The sequence below is a fragment of the Gossypium hirsutum genome, chromosome D09 (assembly GCF_007990345.1).
Source record: "Gossypium hirsutum isolate 1008001.06 chromosome D09, Gossypium_hirsutum_v2.1, whole genome shotgun sequence".
Classification (NCBI taxonomy): Eukaryota; Viridiplantae; Streptophyta; class Magnoliopsida; order Malvales; family Malvaceae; genus Gossypium; species Gossypium hirsutum.
Window position 1 is genome coordinate 49965609 of NC_053445.1, and position 10713 is coordinate 49976321.

Here is a 10713-nt window from a genome sequence, read left to right on the forward strand (position 1 = left end):
AATCCATTTTCATAGTCATCTTTGTTGAATCGAAACAATAGAAATCAAATTGAGTGTTTCATCAATCAGTTTGATTTTTTATTAAAGATGGAAGAACAAATGATCAATTTGATGGAGGGTCCAGGCATGGATTACAGTAAGTAATAGGCTTTTTGTTCTTTACGTGGGTTTTGATTTCAGATATTATGTTTTTTTTGCCAAATGGTGGTCCATCTTTTCATATTTTTCTATATATATGTGACCGACAAAAATGACATGTTTCATCTTTGTTTATTTGTTTATTGTGGGCAACCACAATAGCAAGAAAGTATAGAGGTTGGTGCGTCCATTTCTTCTTTTTCTTCTTCTTCTTCTTCTTCTTCTTCTTCTTCTTCTTCTTCTTCTTCTTCTTCTTCTTCTTCTCTGTCATTCTACTCTTCTCTTTTCTGATAGTAACAAAAAAAATCTAACAGTTGCTTATTTTTAAATTGGAGAAAATTGGGTTTTAAGGCAAAATTTTGTAATCTATTTTCATAAAAAAAAAACTTTATCATCCTAGCTGAACATCCATATTGGCATTTAAAATTCATTTTAACTGTCACGTCGAACTATTGTTTGAGAGGTAACAAATTTTAATGATAGAGTGACAATTTCATAATAAAACGATAATGTAAATGACTAAAATGTAACTTGAGACAAACAAAAATAACTATTTTAATAGTTTACGAATAAAACAAGTGTTTGAAGTTTGAAGCGGTAAGCCATCATGTCAGCTCGTCTAAACGTGACCATGTTAGACGACCCAGCCAACTCACTGCCTATTTCTGGATGGTTCATGTTCAACCACCAAAGACTAGCGGCAGCTCTTGGCCAGCAATGCAACGCAAACCACCGTCCTTAATGTGTCCCCATCCCCATCATTCATCAATCACATGTCGGTCCAGCTGCTAACAACCAATTCCTTTGAACCCTTTGAACATTTGACCCACCCCACACTTTCAAATGCGCAGAAAATAAAGTTGTGCTTGAGGTTGAGCCATGGTGTGGGCTAAGATAACAGCTTTCAGTATCTCTTCATGGGCCGTGGTGTGTGCTTGAGGTTCAGTACTTTTAAAAAACGAGTGAACTCATTCCCCCTCACCATTTTTGTATGAGGCCCATGATCTTGTTAAAACAAGCCATCAAATTTCTATTTAGGGATGACAAAAGGGGGGTGGTTTTTTGAGACTAGCCCTGAACCCACCTATTACCTAATAATCATTACTGCTAATTCTGATACATGTAGCCCAATTATAAGCTTTGAGACTTTGAGGTGTGATTTTCCAAACTTCATATCTAATTGTTTGTAGATTATAATGTTTTGTTATGATGTACTTAGAAAAGTATGCATGCAAACCCTAATGAGCGAAATAGTATCCTAGTTTCGTTCACACACACATGCACATGTTGGAATATTGGAAGACCACACCCCACACCTTTCTTCTTTCACATGGGGTTAGCTTCCTCTACTTGGCATTCCCATTCACAACTCACCTCTAATATTATTATTATATCAAACGGGGAATAGCTTTGAGGGCACATAACGTTTCCATTTTGTTTAATTGAGTAATGCAGCAGCCACCAAGATAGTGCGATGCCATGAGCTATAATTTCAAGGCGCATCAAATTCATTTGTGCAAAATAACAGTACGGCCGATGGCAAATATTCTTTAATCTTTATATATGTTGGCCTTTCTTTGCTTCTCATATAATTCCTGGTTTCTTTATTACACCAAAAATATGTACTACAAATTAAAACATTATTATTTTCTATAATAGAATAATTGTGCTTTAGACCATTCGTGCACTACAAGAACTCCAGAAATTCAAATCAAATAATCAACCAAGTATAGATCATTTCATGGCTAGTGATTTACTTATCTAGAGAACTCGCAAGAGGATTGATCATTGCTATCGATGGACACCCTAATTTCAACCCCAAAAAATCTAATACTAATGAAGAGTTTATCTTGCATAATTGTTATGTTTTTTTATGGAATTGAAACTGAGGTAGTGAATACTGCACCAAAATATATATCGTCTTAATTATTTTGAAATTGTTACATATATATTAATATTGAAATGTTTGTGTATATTGTTTTGAGTTTTGATCTTTTTTAAAATATTTTCATGTTTTTTTATATATATATGTGTAAAGACCCAAATTTAGCCCAACAGACTAAAACCCTAAGCCCAGCCCAAACCTAAACAATTTTCAGCAAAAAAAAAGAGAGGAGAAGAACCCTAGCCGCCGCCCCACCTTGGCCCGCCACTACCAGTTGTCTGCCACCAGCACACCCACTTGCCTCCACCACTCTATGCCTGCAAAAGAAGACAAAAAAGGACAGCAAAGAAAAACACCAAAAATGAAATTCTTTGTATTTTTCTTTGGATTTTGGGGTATATAAAAGCCCTATGGTCATTATATACACAGGGGATGTTTTTTGGAGATTTCAATGGTGGGGGGATTTTGATGTTTTTTTTTGGAGATTTCAAAGGGGATCGATAGTATTTTAGGGGGGTTTCTTTGTTTTTTTTGGCATTTTAATACAAAAAGCAGAGAAAAATACACAAAAAAAGGAAACAAGGAACGAAAACATAAATCGGAAGGTGATTTTGTTTTTCTCTATTATCTTCTTAAATCCATTTTTTCCTTTTTCTTCCTCATTTCTTCCCTTTCCCCCTCCCTTCTCTCTCCCTTCTCTCTTCCCTCTCTCTCTTCTTTTTTTTCTTTCCCTCTCCCAAATGATTTTTTTGGCTATTTTAGGCCTTTATATAGCCCTCCAAAACGACGTCGTTTTGGGGGCTACACTTAAGCCTCAAAACGACGTCGTTTTGACCATTGCCCGACCCATCCGACCCGACCCGCTAGAGGATCCGCGTGTTTTCGTTTGAATGGGATATTTATGCGCGCAGTCCTTCCGCTTTTTCAAGGTTTTGCAATTAAGTCATTTTTCTTGTTTCCAATTTGGCCCCATAATTTCTCGCGCTTTTCGATTTAGTCCCCGCTAATGTGCTGTGTTTTAATGGAATGGAATAATTGTTGTTTCGGTCCCCCTATGTTTTGTGCGCGCTCAAATAAGCCCATTTCTCTTTATTTCCTTTCACATTTGCCCCACAACTTTGTTTTTAATTCAATTTTAGTCCTTTTTTCGTTTATTTTTATATCTCTATTAAATATCCTTGTTATTTTTATATTATTAGTATTATTAGTATTACTATTATTATTATTATTATTATGTATTAGTATATATTTTTATTATGTACGTGTATACATATATATATATTTTCATATTTAATATTTTTATTTCATTTTTATTCTAATATTTTATTATAATTTATATATATACATGTACATATTCTTTATTTATTTTAAGTATATATTTTTATATTTCATATTTTCTACAGGCATATATATACTTATATATTTACATATTTTAATTCATATACTTATAAATGTATGTACATACTTACGTTATTTTATTTTTATAATATACATATTTATATTTTTTGTCTTTATGTAATATATATACATACATGCGCATGTTATTTATATATATGTAATTATGTTTTCATATTTTATAATTCTTGTACATACACATATATATATATATATATATGTATAGACATACATATTTTCATTATATATATATACCTACATAGTTTTTTTTGTATTTTAAATCTTTTAAAATTCATACATGCATTTTTAAAACTTTTATAATTTTATTCATTTCTTTATTATTATTATTGTTTTACTTTATGTTTATCTATTTATTTATGTGTCAATTATTATTTTTTTTAAAAATGTTTTAGTTTTTTTTATTTTGTTTATTTACTTGTTATTGTATATAATTGATTTTTTATATATTTATTTTTGTTATCTTCGCTCGTATTATTTTTACTCGCATTATCGTAATTGATATTCCGTCACATCAATTTTTACCCGAATTCGTAAAAAAGGAAAATTTTGGAAACAAAAGCAATACTCGATACTTGGGATCTTCGAGAGAATTGGGCCCTAACGTGCTGGGTTCTAATTTTCTGTTGAATCTAAATGCTCGAGAATGCTCTTTAATAAAAAACATAAATAAAAACTCATTATCGGGATTTCAATATGTTGTGTCCTAACGCATTGGATATGACACGTGGTTTTCTCGATATGAGGATTTTTCGAAAGTAAAGGCAATATTCCGTATTTAGAAAATTCGAGAAAATCGTGCCCTAACTTACTGAGATTCGATTTTTCTCGTTGATTTTAAGTAATCGAATATCCTTTTAAAATTAAAATAAATGAGGTTTAAATAGAAAATAAAAGGAAAGCTTACTCTCAAAAAATACAAGGTGTCGTGTCCTAACTTACTGGATGTGACATCTTGTTAATTCGAGATAAGAAGGCATTTTTCATTTTGACTTATCCAAGTAATTTTTTTTTAAAAAAAAATAACGCAATATAAAGAAGGATCTTATTTTTAAATTCTTTTCGAGTTTTTAATTTTCGACATAAAGACATTAAATAATCAACTAAGGTACCAATTTTGGGCGTGTCGAGGGTGCTAATCCTTCCTCGTGCGTAACCGACTCCCGAACCTTTTTTTTTCTGAATTTCGTAGACCAAAATCGTTGTTTTCATAAAATTAAATCATTTATTAAAAACAACCACTTTTTGAGGTGACCCGATCACACCTCATCAAAAAAAGGATTGGTGGCGACTCCCGTTTTCATTCTTTTTTCAAAATCCAAGTCGACCCCGTTTTCATCAAAAAAATGGTGTCAACAGATTGGCGACTCCGCTGGGGACAATAAGAGAGTCAAGCCACGTGTTGATTATTTCTTGTCTTTTTGTCGAAAGTTGAAAATTCGATTTTAATTTACGATCCTCTCATTGCATCTCTTTTGTTTTGAGTTATATTTTTTATCGTGTTCTGTATTTTATTTTATACCTCTGCACATTGCATTGCATGACCGCTGGCCATACCCTTTTAAGTGGGAGTGAGAAACTACGCCTTCGTGAGGTTTTCACCTCCGCATGGGATAGTGAATCGCTTCCGGGATACATCCGTACCTATGTCTTCGTGAGATTTTCATCTCCGCATGGCCATAGGGAAATGTATTCCCCTGAACTGAACTCAGTCCGTATGAGCCTATAATGGGTGAGGATCGAGGAATCTGCTGGTTCAGGTACCCTTACTTTAGAACTAAACCTCATGTAGTGAACCTTAGGAGCCCACCCTAGGTAGAACCACCTCGAACCCCTAGTATTCACCCAAATAGGTGTTCTATTTATTCTTGCTTGCTTTTGCTTTGTACTAACATGTTTTCTTTTTGTTATGATTGCATTGCATTTTCATCATAAAAAGAGGTGTTGATTCACGTTCGGTTGTTAAATAGAGAGCTTGTCATAAGGAAATGAGTTTCTTGATAAAGTGGATAATAATACGGTTGTCCGAATATGGTCCAAGAAAACATGATAAGAGAAGGATGGTAATTTAATGAAGGACTACACAACCATTGCTCCGTTGCCTGAGAATTAAAGATGACAAATATTATTTGAGAGCTGCTGAACTTTCTTAAAAGAGAAGCCAACGAGGATCACGAGATTGAGTGAGCAACGAGTCACGGCCCGAATCAAGTAAAACGGAGATAGAAGCGACGTCCCTTTTGAAGAATTCGTGAGACTTACCTTAACGTTCGATTGAAGAAGAGGATCGAAGGACTCCGCCTACGAGGGCAAAACTGTATATATCCATTTTATGTAAAGAGATTTGTTTTCTAGTAAAGTTGTTCTAATAGAATTGAATCAAGAATCAGCGTTTCTTTTTGCATTCATACATCTGCATTACATTTCATTGCACGTATCTCTTCATGCATCAACATTACATTTCATTGCATACAATAAATTTCCTAAAATCCAAAAGTACGTCGAGTTTAGAACTCTAGTACAAGACTAGATGGATTGGAATTCTTTGAATATATCGATGGTTCGAAAGGTGAAGATGTGTATGCCTTTGAAAAAGAACTAAAAATGAAAAAACCTATCTTGAATTTGTTTCTACATCCCTAGAGGCGTTTTAAACAACTGGACCGTGGAGGAGATTCTTGTAATTTCTAGGACCATTTCAGAGTAATATTTGGAACGCTCTTATTGTTCTAAGCCTGGGAGCAATAGAAAATCCTTTTGTGAAAAGGCACATGTCCACTATTCTTTATTTCAACGAAATGCATCTTTGTATCTTGTTTTGGCAAATATTCTTTTGTTCCTTCCAATTCATTCATACTCATATCACCAGGTAATTACCCTTTGATTCGTTAGCTCTTTGAGACTTCCTTCGTCCCTAGAATAGGTCCCCAGATATCAATGATATTAGCGACACTGCTATTGACTCAGAACTTTCTTTCAAGCAAGATATGTGTCTAGAGGATCCTCAAGACTTCGAAGATGATCAAGACTGTAGTTTATCTCCTGATTTGTTAAGGATGGTAAGGCAAGTCAAAAAATAGATCCAACCTTACAAAAAAAAATTCAGTGAGGAATTGTGAGCTTAGGAGAAGAGAAAAAGGTGAAGATTAGAGCCTGTATCACTGCAGAGACAAAGCGAGACGTCATTGAGTTACTCTAAGAATTCAAAGATGTTTTTAGACAAGTGGATGCTCTTGAGGTTAAGAAGATCTTGGACGAGGAACACGTGCTAATGGTTTTGCAATGGCCAAGCAAATCATGAGATTTGGGTACTGCTGGTCCACAATGGAAGGGGATTGCATCAGTTAAACCAAGAAATACCACAAGGGCCAAGTTTACGGAGACAAGACTTATGTGTTTCATTTATCTCTTCATGTTATGACTTTTCCATTAACTTTTTCTATGAGGGGCATGGATGTCATTGGGCCGACCTCGCCAAAAGCTTCTGGCGGTTATCAATTCATCTTTGTAGTCGTCGATTATTTCGTAAAGTGGGTAGAGGTTGTTTCATATGCCAATATCATAAAGCTGACAATCAGAAAATTTCTTGAAGAATCATATGTCAATATGGAATGCCAAAAATACTCATATCAGACAATGCATTGAATTTGAACAACGGCACGACATCAGAAGTTTGCAGTCTATTAACACCATGCCGCCCAAAATGAACAGTTCAGTGGAGGCAAAAAATAAAAATAAAAAAATAAAAAGCAAAAAAAAACAAATAAACAAATAAAAGAAAAACCTCTACTGGAGCAACTCAGTTTTCACTAGTATATGGAATAGAGGTAGTTTTACCCATCAAAGTTGATATTTCTACCCTTCAAGTCTTGTTAGAGCTGAATCTGGATGAAGCAAATCCAAGCCCGATATAATCAGTTAAATTTGATTGAAGAGGAAAGATTCAAGGTTATCCGTCTTGGTCAAAAGTACCAAAAATAAAATACGCGAGCTCACCAAAAAAGTTCGCCCCAGAGAATTCCAAGAAGGAGACCTGATATCAAAGAATATTCCTGCCATACAAAAGGACTTCAGAAGAAAATAGATGTCGAACTGGAAAGGACCTTATGTGGAAGGCCTTATCTGAAAAAGCGTTGATATTGACAGGATGGATGGCAAGAACCTGCCTAATTTCGAGAATTCTGATTCAAGAAATAAATACTTCACTTGAAAAAACGAAAAGAAAAATGAAAAAATGAAAAGAAGAAAAAGAAAAAGGAGAGGCCAAGGTGAAAACCCGCAAAGGGCGCCTTGAGACCAAAGGGTTTTGAATTGAAAACCCATGAATGGGCAGTTCAAATTTTGTTCAAAGGTGGGGCATGCGGTAGTCTTACCCTTTCTAAATTAATAAGAAGGAGAGATGCTACATCTTGGGGCATCAACAAAGCCTTCTAGGACTTCTAAACACATATCAAGTTCAAAAGGGTCCTTAAGAAGTTTGGGGCAGAGAAGCTCATGCTACGATATCTGGGGCACCTATTCCCATTTTATTCATTTTTTGTATTTTTGACAAAATACATCATCTTGATTAATTTATTCTCATTTTGTATTCTAACAAAATTTGCTATCCTGATTAATGTGTTCATTTAGAGTTTTGCTCTCAACAAATTTTCATCTTATCCATTGTGATAATATTTTCCATCTTATTCATCTTGTATCTCAGCAAAATTTGCTATCTTGATTGATTTGTTTGTTTAGAGCTTTGCTCTCAACAAAATTTCATTTTGTCCATTTTGATAATCTTTTTCAAGCATTTTTCATTGAAATAACGATTAATGGACTGACAATACACACGCAGAAGGAGTTCTGCATATTACTCTGAAAGTTTCTAAATAATACGAGGACCTGAAACAGGACTATTGTTTAGAACTAACCAAACCTAAGGGTTGGAAACATTTGAGAAATGATAGTCTAAATAGCGTCTATTTCTTTGGGTTTTCTGTCAAACTGGCTGAACAAGAAGGCATCAGTGATAGAACCTTGATGAACAATGAGGAATGATAACCTAAGCATTAAGGAATCATTTTCATGACATTCTGCATTCATTCAAATACCATTCACACCTGTCTAGTTAGGAGCATTTGATTCATTTTGATCATGCCATCCTAATCATTAGGCATAATTAGGTTCATTATACAGGTCATGTTCCCTAGAGGACAGATCAGTAAAAATTGAAGATAAACCTTGCCTCTCTCGGTCGTAGCAGAGCTAGTTGAAGCTATCAGATCTTGCCTTCCTGCATTGACAGCGAAGCAGATCGAAGACAAACCTTGCCACTCTCGTTTGTAGTAGAGCTGGTTGAAGATAGCAGATCTTGCCTTCCTGCATTGACAGTGAAGCAGATCGAAGACAAACCTTGCCACTCACGTTTGTAGTAGAGCTGGTTGAAGATAGCAGATCTTGCCTTCCTGCACTGACAGCGAAGCAGATCGAAGACAAACCTTGCCTCTCTCGTTTGTAGCAGAGCTGGTTGAAGATATCAGATCTTGCTTTTCTGTATTTGGCAGCGAAGCAGATGAAAGATGGCAGATTTTACTTCCATGTGACCACATTGGAGTACATTGAAGCCGATAACTCTATCTCCCTGTATCTGGCAGTGGAATAGATTGAAGATTGTAGATCTTGCCTTCCTGTATTTGGCAGCGAAGCAGATCAAAGATGGCAGATTTTACCTCCCTGACCACAGTGGAGTACATTGAAGCCGATAATTCTATCTCCCTGAGATTACAGCGGAGCAGATCAAAGATAGTAATCCTATCTCCCTGAGATTACAGTGGAGCGGATTAAAATAAAGGATCTTATCTCTCTGAAGTTACAGCAGAGTAGATCGTATCAGGTCTTATCACCCTGAGGTTACAGTGGAACAGACCAAAGAATTTCAGATCCTATCTCCCTGAGATTACAGTGGAGCGGATTAAAATAAAGGATCTTATCTCTCTGAAGTTACAGCAGAGTAGATCGCATCAGGTCTTATCACCCTGAGGTTACAGGGGAGTAGACCGAAGAATTTCAGATCTTATCTCCCTAAGGTTACAGTGGAGCAGATTGAAGCCAGAGATCTTATCTCTCTGAGATTACAGCGGAGTAGATTGAAGCTAGTAATCCTATCTCTCTGAAGTTACAGTGGAGCGGATTAAAATAAAGGATCTTATCTCTCTGAAGTTACAGTAGAGTAGATCACATCAGATTGAAGTCAGAGATCTTATCTCCCTGAGGTTACAGTGGAGCAGATTGAAGCCAGAGATCTTATCTCTCTGAGATTACAGCGGAGTAGATTGAAGCTAGTAATCCTATCTCTCTGAAGTTACAGTGGAGCGGATTAAAATAAAGGATCTTATCTCTCTAAAGTTACAGTAGAGTAGATCACATCAGATTGAAGTCAGAGATCTTATCTCCCTGAGGTTACAGTGGAGCAGATTGAAGCCAGAGATCTTATCTCTCTGAGATTACAGCGGAGTAGATTGAAGCTAGTAATCCTATCTCTCTGAAGTTACAGTGGAGCTGATTAAAATAAATGATCTTATCTCTCTGAAGTTACAGTAGAGTAGATCACATCAGATTGAAGCCGATAACTCTATCTCCCTGTATTTGGCAGTGGAACAGATTGAAGATTGCAGATCTTGCCTTCCTGTATTTGGCAGCGAAGCAGATCGATGATGGCAGATTTTACCTCCCTATGACGACAGTGGAGTAGATTGAAGCCGATAACTCTATCTCCTTGTATTTGACAGTGGAATATATCGAAGATTACAGTCTTATCTCCCTAAGCAATAGTGGAGCAGATCGCATCAAGTCTTATCTCCCTAAGCAGTTAGTGGAACAGATCACATCAAGTCTTATCTCCCTAAGTAGTAGTGGAGCAGACTAAAAACACAAATCTCATCCCCATGGAGTCGTAGTAAAGTATATTGAAGCTACAAGGCGTATCTGAACTTGAAGTAGAGTGGATCGAAGCAACAAGATGTAGCAGGCTGGAATAAGGCTACTTGAAGAAGAGAAGCACCCAAAGAAGTCAAGCCTCGGTGAGACCAGGCAAATTTGGTCTTTTTTAGTCTTTGCTCTGTTCTTGTTACACAAAAACGAGCAAAGAGGGCAGCTGTAAAGACCCAAATTTAGCCCAACAGACTAAAACCCTAAGCCCAGCCCAAACCTAAACAATTTTCAGCAAAAAAAAAGAGAGGAGAAGAACCCTAGCCGCCGCCCCACCTTGGCCCGCCACTACCAGTTGTCTGCCACCA